This window comes from Trachurus japonicus, chromosome 16 (genome assembly GCF_045865225.1).
Source record: "Trachurus japonicus isolate A0001 chromosome 16, Traja_1.0".
In the NCBI taxonomy this organism is placed as follows: domain Eukaryota; kingdom Metazoa; phylum Chordata; class Actinopteri; order Carangiformes; family Carangidae; genus Trachurus; species Trachurus japonicus.
The window spans coordinates 3,776,991-3,793,684 of NC_140922.1; the positions used below are offsets into that span (position 1 = coordinate 3,776,991).

The window sequence follows — 16,694 nt, forward strand, 5'->3', positions numbered from 1 at the left end:
GTGCATTGCCTTCAGGGACAGTTTTTCAGCAAGCAGTCTGTATTTAGGCTACCTCGAAAACGGCTCCGTTTCGTAACGTTCCGTTATTATCTCATAGTGTGGTGAATGTGCAGGTCACAACTTGTCCACCAGTGCGTTTTGGAGTTGTTGGGAGGGAAACCAAGAAAATCCCATTAGCCTCCGTCGTGTAGCTCTGAGCAGCTCACGGCTCTGCTCCGCTGTTCTAAAAATAGCTACACCGACAATTAAAGGTAATGTACCATAGCGATTATGGCAATGGGCCAATTTGCCAAAATGTTGAGCTATCCCTTTAATTCTGCAATGCCCTCTGCACAGGTACAAGAATTGCTGCTTTTTCTAGTAGGAGGGCTGTTGAGTGAAAGTGGGCTAAATGTCTACCAGATTGTATGGTGCAGAACAGCACTTATTACTGGATGCAGGATAGTGTTGGGACATTGGAAAGGCTTTGTTTCAGGCCACTGACTGGATAAAGAAGAGTTATATAGGAAAATATGGGGCCTTATAGAGGAGCATCTTGATCCAATGATGTTGTTGTTTTTTCTTTTGTGGATGTTCTGTTTTGGCTTTCTTTTGACATGTGGTATGGTATGTAGGTAGGCTTACATATGTCTTTTTTCTGCTGAAAATCAATAAAAATAGAATCACAAAAAGAAAATATACAACTTTCATATTTGGATTTAGGGTTTGATCTTTGCTGATTCACTATGTGTGCATCTGATTATCTTCATGCCCAGGGAAGGCCACATAGCTACATAGCCTATGTGAAAATTCTAGGTTTGACTACTGGCTAGCTCAGTCAACCCTTTAACTGGTCACATGTCTGTCAATAACTTCATCAAATAGAAATCTCAAACCCTTCGCGATGTAAATCAAAACACCTAGCCAAAACTAACTGGCATAGTTGTGGCCACAGGAAGTCAACAAAGTCACATGAACTTAATATTTAGGATATGACTGGAGTTAAAACAGAAGTCAGGAGCTGGTAAATATGCTGGGTCTTCAAACAGTTGATAAACCTAGTCGCCGTGATCGTATAGTGGTTAGTACTCTGCGTTGTGGCCGCAGCAACCCCGGTTCAAATCCGGGTCACGGCAACTTTGTACAGACTGGTTGTTTTTACGTCCTACCGTCCTGTATGTCACTGTGTACAACTGTTGACCCTCTATCCTGTGACAACTCAGTTGATCCAACAACCTGGGCCACTGAGGGCTAGTGGAGCAATGGATAATGCGTCTGACTACGGATCAGAAGATTCTAGCTTCGACTCCTGGCTAGCTCGGTCAACCCTTTAATGTCTGTCCATAACTTAATCAAATAGAAATCTCAAACCCTTTACGATGTAAATCAAAATAAGAAAGCAAAGCAAATGGTGGCATAGTTGTGGTCACAAGAAGCCACCAAAGTAACATTAACATGATTTGTAGGTTATTACTTGACTTTGTGAAACACTGAGGACCGCCCATGGAGACAAAACAGAAGTCAGGAGCTGGTAAATATGCTGGGTCTTCAAACAGTTGACAAACCTAGTCGCCGTGATCGTATAGTGCTTAGTACTCTGTGTTGTGGCCGCAGCAACCCCGGTTCGAATCCGGGTCACGGCAACTTTCCACAGGCTGGATGTTTTACTTCCTGCCGTCTTCGACATTACTGCATAATATACAACTGTTGACCCTCTATGCTGTGACAACTCAGGTGATCCAACAACCTGGTCCACTGAGGGCTAGCAGTAGGCAGCGCGTCAGTCTCATAATCTGAAGGTTGTGAGTTTGAGCCTCACACGGGGCAGTGTATAGCTTTTGTCTAGCGCGGTTTGCACTGTGTCCCTAATGGCTGGCTCTGAGAGATTCTCAGTCACCCTGTTCCTGGTTATCCAAGCGTGGGGTCGTGAAAAAGCCCACCGTTCTCTGCGGGTTTGTTTGCACTCCTGATTGTAGCTTGGACAGGCGTTAAGAGTTGTTGGAATCACCTGAGACCACGTGTAAACGACATAGCTACATAGCCTATGTGAAAATTCTAGGTTTGACTACTGGCTAGCTCAGTCAACCCTTTAACTGGTCACATGTCTGTCAATAACTTCATCAAATAGAAATCTCAAACCCTTCGCGATGTAAATCAAAACACCTAGCCAAAACTAACTGGCATAGTTGTGGCCACAGGAAGTCAACAAAGTCACATGAACTTAATATTTAGGATATGACTGGAGTTAAAACAGAAGTCAGGAGCTGGTAAATGGCTCTGAGAGATTCTCAGTCACCCTGTTCCTGGTTATCCAAGCGTGGGGTCGTGAAAAAGCCCACCGTTCTCTGCGGGTTTGTTTGCACTCCTGATTGTAGCTTGGACAGGCGTTAAGAGTTGTTGGAATCACCTGAGACCACGTGTAAACGACATAGCTACATAGCCTATGTGAAAATTCTAGGTTTGACTACTGGCTAGCTCAGTCAACCCTTTAACTGGTCACATTGTTTGCACTCCTGATTGTAGCTTGGACAGGCGTTAAGAGTTGTTGGAATCACCTGAGACCACGTGTAAACGACCGTCGTCGGACCGTCTTGATTTCCTATTATTCCTCTGAGTCGGTTTTGCTATTCAAGTGGTTGTGGCCAGTTAATGGAAGGTCCTTGACAGTTCGTCAGGACAGTGCGCTGCTTTGGCAGGCAGGAGATTTGTTTGCTTTGGTATGACATCCATGTTTAAATGCCTGGCTGGGGCGCGTACCTCGTAGCCTTCACGACATCCTGGAAGAAAGAAAAGTAACATCCTTTCCCAGGTGAGTGGTATCTGTTTGGAAGAAAGGAACATGAGCCCGTAAAAGCCGGTTCATGGGGTGTCTGTGGGCCGTGGCGGCAAAGTGGTAGGAATGGGGGCCACGTAAGCATTGGTGGTTCAGTGGTAGAATTCTCGCCTGCCACGCGGGAGGCCCGGGTTCGATTCCCTGCCAATGCAAAGAGCCTTTTCCTTTGCCTGGGTTTGAATCCCCAACAGCTCAACCCACTCCACATTACCATATCATCCTAGTGGTCGATCGCACAATATCTTTTTCGGGCGTTTGGCCGTTTATTGACAACGACACGGTGGTGATGCACCGATGCAACAAAGAGCAGCAAAATGATAGTCTTTTTCCTTGCTTCTGGTTGCCTAAAACCTCAACAACGTGTACCGTCACTCACGCACACCAAAAGCACAGCACCTCACAGGGATCAAGATGTGGGAAAAGCACAGGCCGTCAGAAGTGGGATTCGAACCCACTCCTCCAGGGTAGACTGCGACCTGAACGCAGCACCTTAGTGGTTCTTGGGTTCGATTCCTGGCCGCTGCAAACACCTGGAAATTGCACAGCACATCACCTCACAGGGATCAAGATGTGGGAAAAGCACAGGCTGTCAGAAGTGGGATTCGAACCCACGCCTCCAGGGGAGACTGCGACCTGAACGCAGCACCTTAGACCGCTCGGCCATCCTGACTGAGAAAATGGCTCTGAGCCCGTCACGTTTGAGCCAAAGCAGGGAATGACATCACCTGCAAAGTCAGTCACAAGGCAATGTTAAACTTACATTTAACATGAAGAAAAGCAGGGGGGTGTCGACAGGTAATTCCCAGGTATTGGCGAAGAGGGCTGAATTGCGACGGCAGAGAAGAGGCGGCCTTCGTAACGGGCGGCTTCCAAACAGTCAGGTCCCACCGAGATTTGAACTCGGATCGCTGGATTCAGAGTCCAGAGTGCTAACCATTACACCATGGAACCGCTGGGCCGAAGCTTTCGTCTGCTGATCGACCGCGTGGTCCAACCGGATGTAAAGGTTTGTATTTGCACACGGGACGGACAAAAGTGCGCCTGCCCTTCCTTCCACTGTCTCTGCCTGCCTGATTTCTCCACCCCGTCTCTGGCTTTGGTATCACATCCACGTTTAAATGCCTGGGAGGCGTACCTCGGAGCTTGCAAGACTTCCCAGAAGAAAGAGAAGCAACATCCTTTCCAAGGTAAGGGCAAGTTTTTGTTGTTGTGTTTTTCTTACCGGATCATCCTGCTGTTTGATAGCAAATTATCTTTCCGATGTTTGGCCTGTTCTGCGGCAGTGACCAAAGGAAGCCTTAGTCACAGCTTGATACTTAGTGATTAGGTAGCCAGCTACCGTCACACAGCTAGAGTAGATTGGCCCCGTTCAGAGGACCCTTGTTGGATGGCCAAGAAAAGAGCTGAGGCAGTGTATCAGTGGTGGAGTTCTCGCCTCCCGCGCGGGAGGCCTGGGTTCGATTCCTGGCTCTTGCTTAACCGTGCACAGACCAAAAGAAGCCGTAGTCACAGCTTGATACTGAGTGGTAAGTTTGCCCTGGCTCTGGACAAAAATCCTCACTCTGCCGTTCTCTGTCAGTGGCGCGTGACATGACAGGCCTCCAGTAACACACGCTAGGTGGGCTTATGTCCAGAGCTGCGGCAGCCCCACTCTTGACTGAGGAGCGGCCCGTGTTTTGCGTGTGGGTCACATTGAGAGTTCGTCCTGATTTTGCTCATCCTCCCACTCTGCCATGCGGGCCTCGTTGGCGCAGTAGGCAGCGCGTCAGTCTCATAATCTGAAGGTCGTGAGTTCGAGCCTCACACGGGGCAGTGGATAGCTTTTGTCTAGCGCGGTTTGCACTGTGTCCCTAATTCTCAGTCACCCTGTTCCTGGTTATCCAAGTGTGGGGTCGTGAAAAAGCCCACCGTTCTCTGCCAGGGTAGACTGCGACCTGAACGCAGCACCTTAGTGGTCCTGGCCTGCCGCGCGGGAGGCCTGGGTTCGATTCCTGGCCGCTGCAAACACCTGGAAATTGCACAGCACATCACCTCACAGGGATCAAGATGTGGGAAAAGCACAGGCTGTCAGAAGTGGGATTCGAACCCACGCCTCCAGGGGAGACTGCGACCTGAACGCAGCGCCTTAGACCGCTCGGCCATCCTGACTGAGAAAATGGCCCTGAGCCCATCACGTGTGAGCCAAAGCAGGGAATGACATCACCTGCAAAGTCAGTCACAAGGCAATGTTAAACTTACATTTAACATGAAGAAAAGCAGGGGGGTGTCGACAGGCGAAAGAGGGCTGAATTGCGACGGCAGAGAAGAGGCGGCCTTCGTAACGGGCGGCTTCCAAACAGTCAGGTCCCACCGAGATTTGAACTCGGATCGCTGGATTCAGAGTCCAGAGTGCTAACCATTACACCATGGAACCGCTGGGCCGAAGCTTTCGTCTGCTGATCGACCGCGTGGTCCAACCGGATGTAAAGGTTACGTTTAAGCACTTAACACGCGTGGTTCCGTCACATTTGTATTTGCACACGGGATGGACAAAAGTGCGCCTGCCCTTCCTTCCACTGTCTCTGCCTGCCTGATTTCTCCACCCCGTCTCTGGCTTTGGTATCACATCCACGTTTAAATGCCTGGGAGGCGTACCTCGGAGCTTGCAAGACTTCCCAGAAGAAAGAGAAGCAACATCCTTTCCAAGGTAAGGGCAAGTTTTTGTTGTTGTGTTTTTCTTGCCGGATCATCCTGCTGTTTGATAGCAAATTATCTTTCCGATGTTTGGCCTGTTCTGCGGCAGTGACCAAAGGAAGCCTTAGTCACAGCTTGATACTTAGTGATTAGGTAGCCAGCTACCGTCACACAGCTAGAGTAGATTGGCCCCGTTCAGAGGACCCTTGTTGGATGGCCAAGAAAAGAGCTGAGGCAGTGTATCAGTGGTGGAGTTCTCGCCTCCCGCGCGGGAGGCCTGGGTTCGATTCCTGGCTCTTGCTTAACCGTGCACAGACCAAAAGAAGCCGTAGTCACAGCTTGATACTGAGTGGTAAGTTTGCCCTGGCTCTGGACAAAAATCCTCACTCTGCCGTTCTCTGTCAGTGGCGCGTGACATGACAGGCCTCCAGTAACACATGCTAGGTGGGCTTATGTCCAGAGCTGCGGCAGCCCCACTCTTGACTGAGGAGCGGCCCGTGTTTTGCGTGTGGGTCACATTGAGAGTTCGTCCTGATTTTACTCATCCTCCCACTCTGCCATGCGGGCCTCGTTGGCGCAGTAGGCAGCGCGTCAGTCTCATAATCTGAAGGTCGTGAGTTCGAGCCTCACACGGGGCAGTGGATAGCTTTTGTCTAGCGCGGTTTGCACTGTGTCCCTAATGGCTGGCTCTGAGAGATTCTCAGTCACCCTGTTCCTGGTTATCCAAGTGTGGGGTCGTGAAAAAGCCCACCGTTCTCTGCGGGTTTGTTTGCACTTCTGATTGTAGCTTGGACAGGCGTTAAGAGTTGTTGGAATCACCTGAGACCACGTGTAAACGACCGTCGTCGGACCGTCTTGATTTCCTATTATTCCTCTGAGTCGGTTTTGCTATTCAAGTGGTTGTGGCCAGTTAATGTAAGGTCCTTGACAGTTCGTCAGGACAGTGCGCTGCTTTGGCAGGCAGGAGATTTGTTTGCTTCGGTATGACATCCATGTTTAAATGCCTGGCTGGGGCGCGTACCTCGTAGCCTTCACGACATCCTGGAAGAAAGAAAAGCATCATCCTTTCCCAGGTGAGTGGTATCTGTTTGGAAGAAAGGAACATGAGCCCGTAAAAGCCGGTTCATGGGGTGTCTGTGGGCCGTGGCGGCAAAGTGGTAGGAATGGGGGCCACGTAAGCATTGGTGGTTCAGTGGTAGAATTCTCGCCTGCCACGCGGGAGGCCCGGGTTCGATTCCCGGCCAATGCAAAGAGCCTTTTCCTTTGCCTGGGTTTGAATCCCCAACAGCTCAACCCACTCCACATTACCATATCATCCTAGTGGTCGATCGCACAATATCTTTTTCGGGCGTTTGGCCGTTTATTGACAACGACACGGTGGTGATGCACCGATGCAACAAAGAGCAGCAAAATGATAGTCTTTTTCCTTGCTTCTGGCTGCCTAAAACCTCAACAACGTGTACCGTCACTCACGCACACCAAAAGCACAGCACCTCACAGGGATCAAGATGTGGGAAAAGCACAGGCCGTCAGAAGTGGGATTCGAACCCACTCCGCCAGGGTAGACTGCGACCTGAACGCAGCACCTTAGTGGTTCTGGCCTGCCGCGCGGGAGGCCTGGGTTCGATTCCTGGCCGCTGCAAACACCTGGAAATTGCACAGCACATCACCTCACAGGGATCAAGATGTGGGAAAAGCACAGGCTGTCAGAAGTGGGATTCGAACCCACGCCTCCAGGGGAGACTGCGACCTGAACGCAGCGCCTTAGACCGCTCGGCCATCCTGACTGAGAAAATGGCCCTGAGCCCGTCACGTGTGAGCCAAAGCAGGGAATGACATCACCTGCAAAGTCAGTCACAAGGCAATGTTAAACTTACATTTAACATGAAGAAAAGCAGGGGGGTGTCGACAGGTAATTCCCAGGTACTGGCGAAAGAGGGCTGAATTGCGACGGCAGAGAAGAGGCGGCCTTCGTAACGGGCGGCTTCCAAACCGTCAGGTCCCACCGAGATTTGAACTCGGATCGCTGGATTCAGAGTCCAGAGTGCTAACCATTACACCATGGAACCGCTGGGCCGAAGCTTTCGTCTGCTGATCGACCGCGTGGTCCAACCGGATGTAAAGGTTACGTTTAAGCACTTAACACGCGTGGTTCCGTCACATTTGTATTTGCACACGGGACGGACAAAAGTGCGCCTGCCCTTCCTTCCACTGTCTCTGCCTGCCTGATTTCTCCACCCCGTCTCTGGCTTTGGTATCACATCCACGTTTAAATGCCTGGGAGGCGTACCTCGGAGCTTGCAAGACTTCCCAGAAGAAAGAGAAGCAACATCCTTTCCAAGGTAAGGGCAAGTTTTTGTTGTTGTGTTTTTCTTGCCGGATCATCCTGCTGTTTGATAGCAAATTATCTTTCCGATGTTTGGCCTGTTCTGCGGCAGTGACCAAAGGAAGCCTTAGTCACAGCTTGATACTTAGTGATTAGGTAGCCAGCTACCGTCACACAGCTAGAGTAGATTGGCCCCGTTCAGAGGACCCTTGTTGGATGGCCAAGAAAAGAGCTGAGGCAGTGTATCAGTGGTGGAGTTCTCGCCTCCCGCGCGGGAGGCCTGGGTTCGATTCCTGGCTCTTGCTTAACCGTGCACAGACCAAAAGAAGCCGTAGTCACAGCTTGATACTGAGTGGTAAGTTTGCCCTGGCTCTGGACAAAAATCCTCACTCTGCCGTTCTCTGTCAGTGGCGCGTGACATGACAGGCCTCCAGTAACACACGCTAGGTGGGCTTATGTCCAGAGCTGCGGCAGCCCCACTCTTGACTGAGGAGCGGCCCGTGTTTTGCGTGTGGGTCACATTGAGAGTTCGTCCTGATTTTACTCATCCTCCCACTCTGCCATGCGGGCCTCGTTGGCGCAGTAGGCAGCGCGTCAGTCTCATAATCTGAAGGTCGTGAGTTCGAGCCTCACACGGGGCAGTGGATAGCTTTTGTCTAGCACGGTTTGCACTGTGTCCCTAATGGCTGGCTCTGAGAGATTCTCAGTCACCCTGTTCCTGGTTATCCAAGTGTGGGGTCGTGAAAAAGCCCACCGTTCTCTGCGGGTTTGTTTGCACTTCTGATTGTAGCTTGGACAGGCGTTAAGAGTTGTTGGAATCACCTGAGACCACGTGTAAACGACCGTCGTCGGACCGTCTTGATTTCCTATTATTCCTCTGAGTCGGTTTTGCTATTCAAGTGGTTGTGGCCAGTTAATGTAAGGTCCTTGACAGTTCGTCAGGACAGTGCGCTGCTTTGGCAGGCAGGAGATTTGTTTGCTTCGGTATGACATCCATGTTTAAATGCCTGGCTGGGGCGCGTACCTCGTAGCCTTCACGACATCCTGGAAGAAAGAAAAGCATCATCCTTTCCCAGGTGAGTGGTATCTGTTTGGAAGAAAGGAACATGAGCCCGTAAAAGCCGGTTCATGGGGTGTCTGTGGGCCGTGGCGGCAAAGTGGTAGGAATGGGGGCCACGTAAGCATTGGTGGTTCAGTGGTAGAATTCTCGCCTGCCACGCGGGAGGCCCGGGTTCGATTCCCGGCCAATGCAAAGAGCCTTTTCCTTTGCCTGGGTTTGAATCCCCAACAGCTCAACCCACTCCACATTACCATATCATCCTAGTGGTCGATCGCACAATATCTTTTTCGGGCGTTTGGCCGTTTATTGACAACGACACGGTGGTGATGCACCGATGCAACAAAGAGCAGCAAAATGATAGTCTTTTTCCTTGCTTCTGGCTGCCTAAAACCTCAACAACGTGTACCGTCACTCACGCACACCAAAAGCACAGCACCTCACAGGGATCAAGATGTGGGAAAAGCACAGGCCGTCAGAAGTGGGATTCGAACCCACTCCGCCAGGGTAGACTGCGACCTGAACGCAGCACCTTAGTGGTTCTGGCCTGCCGCGCGGGAGGCCTGGGTTCGATTCCTGGCCGCTGCAAACACCTGGAAATTGCACAGCACATCACCTCACAGGGATCAAGATGTGGGAAAAGCACAGGCTGTCAGAAGTGGGATTCGAACCCACGCCTCCAGGGGAGACTGCGACCTGAACGCAGCGCCTTAGACCGCTCGGCCATCCTGACTGAGAAAATGGCCCTGAGCCCGTCACGTGTGAGCCAAAGCAGGGAATGACATCACCTGCAAAGTCAGTCACAAGGCAATGTTAAACTTACATTTAACATGAAGAAAAGCAGGGGGGTGTCGACAGGTAATTCCCAGGTACTGGCGAAAGAGGGCTGAATTGCGACGGCAGAGAAGAGGCGGCCTTCGTAACGGGCGGCTTCCAAACCGTCAGGTCCCACCGAGATTTGAACTCGGATCGCTGGATTCAGAGTCCAGAGTGCTAACCATTACACCATGGAACCGCTGGGCCGAAGCTTTCGTCTGCTGATCGACCGCGTGGTCCAACCGGATGTAAAGGTTACGTTTAAGCACTTAACACGCGTGGTTCCGTCACATTTGTATTTGCACACGGGACGGACAAAAGTGCGCCTGCCCTTCCTTCCACTGTCTCTGCCTGCCTGATTTCTCCACCCCGTCTCTGGCTTTGGTATCACATCCACGTTTAAATGCCTGGGAGGCGTACCTCGGAGCTTGCAAGACTTCCCAGAAGAAAGAGAAGCAACATCCTTTCCAAGGTAAGGGCAAGTTTTTGTTGTTGTGTTTTTCTTGCCGGATCATCCTGCTGTTTGATAGCAAATTATCTTTCCGATGTTTGGCCTGTTCTGCGGCAGTGACCAAAGGAAGCCTTAGTCACAGCTTGATACTTAGTGATTAGGTAGCCAGCTACCGTCACACAGCTAGAGTAGATTGGCCCCGTTCAGAGGACCCTTGTTGGATGGCCAAGAAAAGAGCTGAGGCAGTGTATCAGTGGTGGAGTTCTCGCCTCCCGCGCGGGAGGCCTGGGTTCGATTCCTGGCTCTTGCTTAACCGTGCACAGACCAAAAGAAGCCGTAGTCACAGCTTGATACTGAGTGGTAAGTTTGCCCTGGCTCTGGACAAAAATCCTCACTCTGCCGTTCTCTGTCAGTGGCGCGTGACATGACAGGCCTCCAGTAACACACGCTAGGTGGGCTTATGTCCAGAGCTGCGGCAGCCCCACTCTTGACTGAGGAGCGGCCCGTGTTTTGCGTGTGGGTCACATTGAGAGTTCGTCCTGATTTTACTCATCCTCCCACTCTGCCATGCGGGCCTCGTTGGCGCAGTAGGCAGCGCGTCAGTCTCATAATCTGAAGGTCGTGAGTTCGAGCCTCACACGGGGCAGTGGATAGCTTTTGTCTAGCACGGTTTGCACTGTGTCCCTAATGGCTGGCTCTGAGAGATTCTCAGTCACCCTGTTCCTGGTTATCCAAGTGTGGGGTCGTGAAAAAGCCCACCGTTCTCTGCGGGTTTGTTTGCACTTCTGATTGTAGCTTGGACAGGCGTTAAGAGTTGTTGGAATCACCTGAGACCACGTGTAAACGACCGTCGTCGGACCGTCTTGATTTCCTATTATTCCTCTGAGTCGGTTTTGCTATTCAAGCGGTTGTGGCCAGTTAATGTAAGGTCCTTGACAGTTCGTCAGGACAGTGCGCTGCTTTGGCAGGCAGGAGATTTGTTTGCTTCGGTATGACATCCATGTTTAAATGCCTGGCTGGGGCGCGTACCTCGTAGCCTTCACGACATCCTGGAAGAAAGAAAAGCAACATCCTTTCCCAGGTGAGTGGTATCTGTTTGGAAGAAAGGAACATGAGCCCGTAAAAGCCGGTTCATGGGGTGTCTGTGGGCCGTGGCGGCAAAGTGGTAGGAATGGGGGCCACGTAAGCATTGGTGGTTCAGTGGTAGAATTCTCGCCTGCCACGCGGGAGGCCCGGGTTCGATTCCCGGCCAATGCAAAGAGCCTTTTCCTTTGCCTGGGTTTGAATCCCCAACAGCTCAACCCACTCCACATTACCATATCATCCTAGTGGTCGATCGCACAATATCTTTTTCGGGCGTTTGGCCGTTTATTGACAACGACACGGTGGTGATGCACCGATGCAACAAAGAGCAGCAAAATGATAGTCTTTTTCCTTGCTTCTGGCTGCCTAAAACCTCAACAACGTGTACCGTCACTCACGCACACCAAAAGCACAGCACCTCACAGGGATCAAGATGTGGGAAAAGCACAGGCCGTCAGAAGTGGGATTCGAACCCACTCCGCCAGGGTAGACTGCGACCTGAACGCAGCACCTTAGTGGTCCTGGCCTGCCGCGCGGGAGGCCTGGGTTCGATTCCTGGCCGCTGCAAACACCTGGAAATTGCACAGCACATCACCTCACAGGGATCAAGATGTGGGAAAAGCACAGGCTGTCAGAAGTGGGATTCGAACCCACGCCTCCAGGGGAGACTGCGACCTGAACGCAGCGCCTTAGACCGCTCGGCCATCCTGACTGAGAAAATGGCCCTGAGCCCGTCACGTGTGAGCCAAAGCAGGGAATGACATCACCTGCAAAGTCAGTCACAAGGCAATGTTAAACTTACATTTAACATGAAGAAAAGCAGGGGGGTGTCGACAGGCGAAAGAGGGCTGAATTGCGACGGCAGAGAAGAGGCGGCCTTCGTAACGGGCGGCTTCCAAACAGTCAGGTCCCACCGAGATTTGAACTCGGATCGCTGGATTCAGAGTCCAGAGTGCTAACCATTACACCATGGAACCGCTGGGCCGAAGCTTTCGTCTGCTGATCGACCGCGTGGTCCAACCGGATGTAAAGGTTACGTTTAAGCACTTAACACGCGTGGTTCCGTCACATTTGTATTTGCACACGGGATGGACAAAAGTGCGCCTGCCCTTCCTTCCACTGTCTCTGCCTGCCTGATTTCTCCACCCCGTCTCTGGCTTTGGTATCACATCCACGTTTAAATGCCTGGGAGGCGTACCTCGGAGCTTGCAAGACTTCCCAGAAGAAAGAGAAGCAACATCCTTTCCAAGGTAAGGGCAAGTTTTTGTTGTTGTGTTTTTCTTGCCGGATCATCCTGCTGTTTGATAGCAAATTATCTTTCCGATGTTTGGCCTGTTCTGCGGCAGTGACCAAAGGAAGCCTTAGTCACAGCTTGATACTTAGTGATTAGGTAGCCAGCTACCGTCACACAGCTAGAGTAGATTGGCCCCGTTCAGAGGACCCTTGTTGGATGGCCAAGAAAAGAGCTGAGGCAGTGTATCAGTGGTGGAGTTCTCGCCTCCCGCGCGGGAGGCCTGGGTTCGATTCCTGGCTCTTGCTTAACCGTGCACAGACCAAAAGAAGCCGTAGTCACAGCTTGATACTGAGTGGTAAGTTTGCCCTGGCTCTGGACAAAAATCCTCACTCTGCCGTTCTCTGTCAGTGGCGCGTGACATGACAGGCCTCCAGTAACACATGCTAGGTGGGCTTATGTCCAGAGCTGCGGCAGCCCCACTCTTGACTGAGGAGCGGCCCGTGTTTTGCGTGTGGGTCACATTGAGAGTTCGTCCTGATTTTACTCATCCTCCCACTCTGCCATGCGGGCCTCGTTGGCGCAGTAGGCAGCGCGTCAGTCTCATAATCTGAAGGTCGTGAGTTCGAGCCTCACACGGGGCAGTGGATAGCTTTTGTCTAGCGCGGTTTGCACTGTGTCCCTAATGGCTGGCTCTGAGAGATTCTCAGTCACCCTGTTCCTGGTTATCCAAGTGTGGGGTCGTGAAAAAGCCCACCGTTCTCTGCGGGTTTGTTTGCACTTCTGATTGTAGCTTGGACAGGCGTTAAGAGTTGTTGGAATCACCTGAGACCACGTGTAAACGACCGTCGTCGGACCGTCTTGATTTCCTATTATTCCTCTGAGTCGGTTTTGCTATTCAAGTGGTTGTGGCCAGTTAATGTAAGGTCCTTGACAGTTCGTCAGGACAGTGCGCTGCTTTGGCAGGCAGGAGATTTGTTTGCTTCGGTATGACATCCATGTTTAAATGCCTGGCTGGGGCGCGTACCTCGTAGCCTTCACGACATCCTGGAAGAAAGAAAAGCATCATCCTTTCCCAGGTGAGTGGTATCTGTTTGGAAGAAAGGAACATGAGCCCGTAAAAGCCGGTTCATGGGGTGTCTGTGGGCCGTGGCGGCAAAGTGGTAGGAATGGGGGCCACGTAAGCATTGGTGGTTCAGTGGTAGAATTCTCGCCTGCCACGCGGGAGGCCCGGGTTCGATTCCCGGCCAATGCAAAGAGCCTTTTCCTTTGCCTGGGTTTGAATCCCCAACAGCTCAACCCACTCCACATTACCATATCATCCTAGTGGTCGATCGCACAATATCTTTTTCGGGCGTTTGGCCGTTTATTGACAACGACACGGTGGTGATGCACCGATGCAACAAAGAGCAGCAAAATGATAGTCTTTTTCCTTGCTTCTGGCTGCCTAAAACCTCAACAACGTGTACCGTCACTCACGCACACCAAAAGCACAGCACCTCACAGGGATCAAGATGTGGGAAAAGCACAGGCCGTCAGAAGTGGGATTCGAACCCACTCCGCCAGGGTAGACTGCGACCTGAACGCAGCACCTTAGTGGTTCTGGCCTGCCGCGCGGGAGGCCTGGGTTCGATTCCTGGCCGCTGCAAACACCTGGAAATTGCACAGCACATCACCTCACAGGGATCAAGATGTGGGAAAAGCACAGGCTGTCAGAAGTGGGATTCGAACCCACGCCTCCAGGGGAGACTGCGACCTGAACGCAGCGCCTTAGACCGCTCGGCCATCCTGACTGAGAAAATGGCCCTGAGCCCGTCACGTGTGAGCCAAAGCAGGGAATGACATCACCTGCAAAGTCAGTCACAAGGCAATGTTAAACTTACATTTAACATGAAGAAAAGCAGGGGGGTGTCGACAGGTAATTCCCAGGTACTGGCGAAAGAGGGCTGAATTGCGACGGCAGAGAAGAGGCGGCCTTCGTAACGGGCGGCTTCCAAACCGTCAGGTCCCACCGAGATTTGAACTCGGATCGCTGGATTCAGAGTCCAGAGTGCTAACCATTACACCATGGAACCGCTGGGCCGAAGCTTTCGTCTGCTGATCGACCGCGTGGTCCAACCGGATGTAAAGGTTACGTTTAAGCACTTAACACGCGTGGTTCCGTCACATTTGTATTTGCACACGGGACGGACAAAAGTGCGCCTGCCCTTCCTTCCACTGTCTCTGCCTGCCTGATTTCTCCACCCCGTCTCTGGCTTTGGTATCACATCCACGTTTAAATGCCTGGGAGGCGTACCTCGGAGCTTGCAAGACTTCCCAGAAGAAAGAGAAGCAACATCCTTTCCAAGGTAAGGGCAAGTTTTTGTTGTTGTGTTTTTCTTGCCGGATCATCCTGCTGTTTGATAGCAAATTATCTTTCCGATGTTTGGCCTGTTCTGCGGCAGTGACCAAAGGAAGCCTTAGTCACAGCTTGATACTTAGTGATTAGGTAGCCAGCTACCGTCACACAGCTAGAGTAGATTGGCCCCGTTCAGAGGACCCTTGTTGGATGGCCAAGAAAAGAGCTGAGGCAGTGTATCAGTGGTGGAGTTCTCGCCTCCCGCGCGGGAGGCCTGGGTTCGATTCCTGGCTCTTGCTTAACCGTGCACAGACCAAAAGAAGCCGTAGTCACAGCTTGATACTGAGTGGTAAGTTTGCCCTGGCTCTGGACAAAAATCCTCACTCTGCCGTTCTCTGTCAGTGGCGCGTGACATGACAGGCCTCCAGTAACACACGCTAGGTGGGCTTATGTCCAGAGCTGCGGCAGCCCCACTCTTGACTGAGGAGCGGCCCGTGTTTTGCGTGTGGGTCACATTGAGAGTTCGTCCTGATTTTACTCATCCTCCCACTCTGCCATGCGGGCCTCGTTGGCGCAGTAGGCAGCGCGTCAGTCTCATAATCTGAAGGTCGTGAGTTCGAGCCTCACACGGGGCAGTGGATAGCTTTTGTCTAGCACGGTTTGCACTGTGTCCCTAATGGCTGGCTCTGAGAGATTCTCAGTCACCCTGTTCCTGGTTATCCAAGTGTGGGGTCGTGAAAAAGCCCACCGTTCTCTGCGGGTTTGTTTGCACTTCTGATTGTAGCTTGGACAGGCGTTAAGAGTTGTTGGAATCACCTGAGACCACGTGTAAACGACCGTCGTCGGACCGTCTTGATTTCCTATTATTCCTCTGAGTCGGTTTTGCTATTCAAGCGGTTGTGGCCAGTTAATGTAAGGTCCTTGACAGTTCGTCAGGACAGTGCGCTGCTTTGGCAGGCAGGAGATTTGTTTGCTTCGGTATGACATCCATGTTTAAATGCCTGGCTGGGGCGCGTACCTCGTAGCCTTCACGACATCCTGGAAGAAAGAAAAGCAACATCCTTTCCCAGGTGAGTGGTATCTGTTTGGAAGAAAGGAACATGAGCCCGTAAAAGCCGGTTCATGGGGTGTCTGTGGGCCGTGGCGGCAAAGTGGTAGGAATGGGGGCCACGTAAGCATTGGTGGTTCAGTGGTAGAATTCTCGCCTGCCACGCGGGAGGCCCGGGTTCGATTCCCGGCCAATGCAAAGAGCCTTTTCCTTTGCCTGGGTTTGAATCCCCAACAGCTCAACCCACTCCACATTACCATATCATCCTAGTGGTCGATCGCACAATATCTTTTTCGGGCGTTTGGCCGTTTATTGACAACGACACGGTGGTGATGCACCGATGCAACAAAGAGCAGCAAAATGATAGTCTTTTTCCTTGCTTCTGGCTGCCTAAAACCTCAACAACGTGTACCGTCACTCACGCACACCAAAAGCACAGCACCTCACAGGGATCAAGATGTGGGAAAAGCACAAGCCGTCAGAAGTGGGATTCGAACCCACTCCGCCAGGGTAGACTGCGACCTGAACGCAGCACCTTAGTGGTCCTGGCCTGCCGCGCGGGAGGCCTGGGTTCGATTCCTGGCCGCTGCAAACACCTGGAAATTGCACAGCACATCACCTCACAGGGATCAAGATGTGGGAAAAGCACAGGCTGTCAGAAGTGGGATTCGAACCCACGCCTCCAGGGGAGACTGCGACCTGAACGCAGCGCCTTAGACCGCTCGGCCATCCTGACTGAGAAAATGGCCCTGAGCCCGTCACGTGTGAGCCAAAGCAGGGAATGACATCACCTGCAAAGTCAGTCACAAGGCAATGTTAAACTTACATTTAACATGAAGAAAAGCAGGGGGGTGTCGAC

At 51.8% G+C, this 16,694-nt stretch overlaps 26 non-coding genes across 26 annotated transcripts; 13 read left to right on the forward strand and 13 right to left on the reverse strand.

Moving 5' to 3' along the window:
* Positions 1–1,043: 1,043 nt before the first annotated feature.
* On the forward strand, positions 1,044–1,115 carry trnah-gug (transfer RNA histidin (anticodon GUG)). The gene has a single exon. It is a non-coding gene; the product is annotated as a tRNA-His (tRNA).
* Positions 1,116–2,893: 1,778 nt separating this feature from the next.
* Positions 2,894–2,964, forward strand: trnag-gcc (transfer RNA glycine (anticodon GCC)). The gene has a single exon. It is a non-coding gene; the product is annotated as a tRNA-Gly (tRNA).
* A 435-nt stretch (positions 2,965–3,399) lies between these two features.
* Positions 3,400–3,482, reverse strand: trnal-cag (transfer RNA leucine (anticodon CAG)). The gene has a single exon. It is a non-coding gene; the product is annotated as a tRNA-Leu (tRNA).
* A 209-nt stretch (positions 3,483–3,691) lies between these two features.
* trnaq-cug (transfer RNA glutamine (anticodon CUG)) lies at positions 3,692–3,763 on the reverse strand. Its single transcript has one exon. It is a non-coding gene; the product is annotated as a tRNA-Gln (tRNA).
* A 788-nt stretch (positions 3,764–4,551) lies between these two features.
* trnam-cau (transfer RNA methionine (anticodon CAU)) lies at positions 4,552–4,624 on the forward strand. The gene has a single exon. It is a non-coding gene; the product is annotated as a tRNA-Met (tRNA).
* A 253-nt stretch (positions 4,625–4,877) lies between these two features.
* On the reverse strand, positions 4,878–4,960 carry trnal-cag (transfer RNA leucine (anticodon CAG)). Its single transcript has one exon. It is a non-coding gene; the product is annotated as a tRNA-Leu (tRNA).
* Positions 4,961–5,153: 193 nt separating this feature from the next.
* On the reverse strand, positions 5,154–5,225 carry trnaq-cug (transfer RNA glutamine (anticodon CUG)). The gene has a single exon. It is a non-coding gene; the product is annotated as a tRNA-Gln (tRNA).
* An 825-nt stretch (positions 5,226–6,050) lies between these two features.
* trnam-cau (transfer RNA methionine (anticodon CAU)) lies at positions 6,051–6,123 on the forward strand. Its single transcript has one exon. It is a non-coding gene; the product is annotated as a tRNA-Met (tRNA).
* Positions 6,124–6,663: 540 nt separating this feature from the next.
* On the forward strand, positions 6,664–6,734 carry trnag-gcc (transfer RNA glycine (anticodon GCC)). Its single transcript has one exon. It is a non-coding gene; the product is annotated as a tRNA-Gly (tRNA).
* A 455-nt stretch (positions 6,735–7,189) lies between these two features.
* Positions 7,190–7,272, reverse strand: trnal-cag (transfer RNA leucine (anticodon CAG)). The gene has a single exon. It is a non-coding gene; the product is annotated as a tRNA-Leu (tRNA).
* Positions 7,273–7,482: 210 nt separating this feature from the next.
* trnaq-cug (transfer RNA glutamine (anticodon CUG)) lies at positions 7,483–7,554 on the reverse strand. Its single transcript has one exon. It is a non-coding gene; the product is annotated as a tRNA-Gln (tRNA).
* An 825-nt stretch (positions 7,555–8,379) lies between these two features.
* On the forward strand, positions 8,380–8,452 carry trnam-cau (transfer RNA methionine (anticodon CAU)). The gene has a single exon. It is a non-coding gene; the product is annotated as a tRNA-Met (tRNA).
* A 540-nt stretch (positions 8,453–8,992) lies between these two features.
* Positions 8,993–9,063, forward strand: trnag-gcc (transfer RNA glycine (anticodon GCC)). Its single transcript has one exon. It is a non-coding gene; the product is annotated as a tRNA-Gly (tRNA).
* Positions 9,064–9,518: 455 nt separating this feature from the next.
* trnal-cag (transfer RNA leucine (anticodon CAG)) lies at positions 9,519–9,601 on the reverse strand. Its single transcript has one exon. It is a non-coding gene; the product is annotated as a tRNA-Leu (tRNA).
* Positions 9,602–9,811: 210 nt separating this feature from the next.
* On the reverse strand, positions 9,812–9,883 carry trnaq-cug (transfer RNA glutamine (anticodon CUG)). Its single transcript has one exon. It is a non-coding gene; the product is annotated as a tRNA-Gln (tRNA).
* An 825-nt stretch (positions 9,884–10,708) lies between these two features.
* trnam-cau (transfer RNA methionine (anticodon CAU)) lies at positions 10,709–10,781 on the forward strand. Its single transcript has one exon. It is a non-coding gene; the product is annotated as a tRNA-Met (tRNA).
* Positions 10,782–11,321: 540 nt separating this feature from the next.
* Positions 11,322–11,392, forward strand: trnag-gcc (transfer RNA glycine (anticodon GCC)). The gene has a single exon. It is a non-coding gene; the product is annotated as a tRNA-Gly (tRNA).
* A 455-nt stretch (positions 11,393–11,847) lies between these two features.
* On the reverse strand, positions 11,848–11,930 carry trnal-cag (transfer RNA leucine (anticodon CAG)). The gene has a single exon. It is a non-coding gene; the product is annotated as a tRNA-Leu (tRNA).
* Positions 11,931–12,123: 193 nt separating this feature from the next.
* On the reverse strand, positions 12,124–12,195 carry trnaq-cug (transfer RNA glutamine (anticodon CUG)). Its single transcript has one exon. It is a non-coding gene; the product is annotated as a tRNA-Gln (tRNA).
* Positions 12,196–13,020: 825 nt separating this feature from the next.
* On the forward strand, positions 13,021–13,093 carry trnam-cau (transfer RNA methionine (anticodon CAU)). The gene has a single exon. It is a non-coding gene; the product is annotated as a tRNA-Met (tRNA).
* A 540-nt stretch (positions 13,094–13,633) lies between these two features.
* trnag-gcc (transfer RNA glycine (anticodon GCC)) lies at positions 13,634–13,704 on the forward strand. Its single transcript has one exon. It is a non-coding gene; the product is annotated as a tRNA-Gly (tRNA).
* Positions 13,705–14,159: 455 nt separating this feature from the next.
* On the reverse strand, positions 14,160–14,242 carry trnal-cag (transfer RNA leucine (anticodon CAG)). The gene has a single exon. It is a non-coding gene; the product is annotated as a tRNA-Leu (tRNA).
* A 210-nt stretch (positions 14,243–14,452) lies between these two features.
* trnaq-cug (transfer RNA glutamine (anticodon CUG)) lies at positions 14,453–14,524 on the reverse strand. Its single transcript has one exon. It is a non-coding gene; the product is annotated as a tRNA-Gln (tRNA).
* Positions 14,525–15,349: 825 nt separating this feature from the next.
* Positions 15,350–15,422, forward strand: trnam-cau (transfer RNA methionine (anticodon CAU)). Its single transcript has one exon. It is a non-coding gene; the product is annotated as a tRNA-Met (tRNA).
* A 540-nt stretch (positions 15,423–15,962) lies between these two features.
* On the forward strand, positions 15,963–16,033 carry trnag-gcc (transfer RNA glycine (anticodon GCC)). The gene has a single exon. It is a non-coding gene; the product is annotated as a tRNA-Gly (tRNA).
* A 455-nt stretch (positions 16,034–16,488) lies between these two features.
* Positions 16,489–16,571, reverse strand: trnal-cag (transfer RNA leucine (anticodon CAG)). The gene has a single exon. It is a non-coding gene; the product is annotated as a tRNA-Leu (tRNA).
* Between the last annotated feature and the right edge of the window lie 123 nt (positions 16,572–16,694).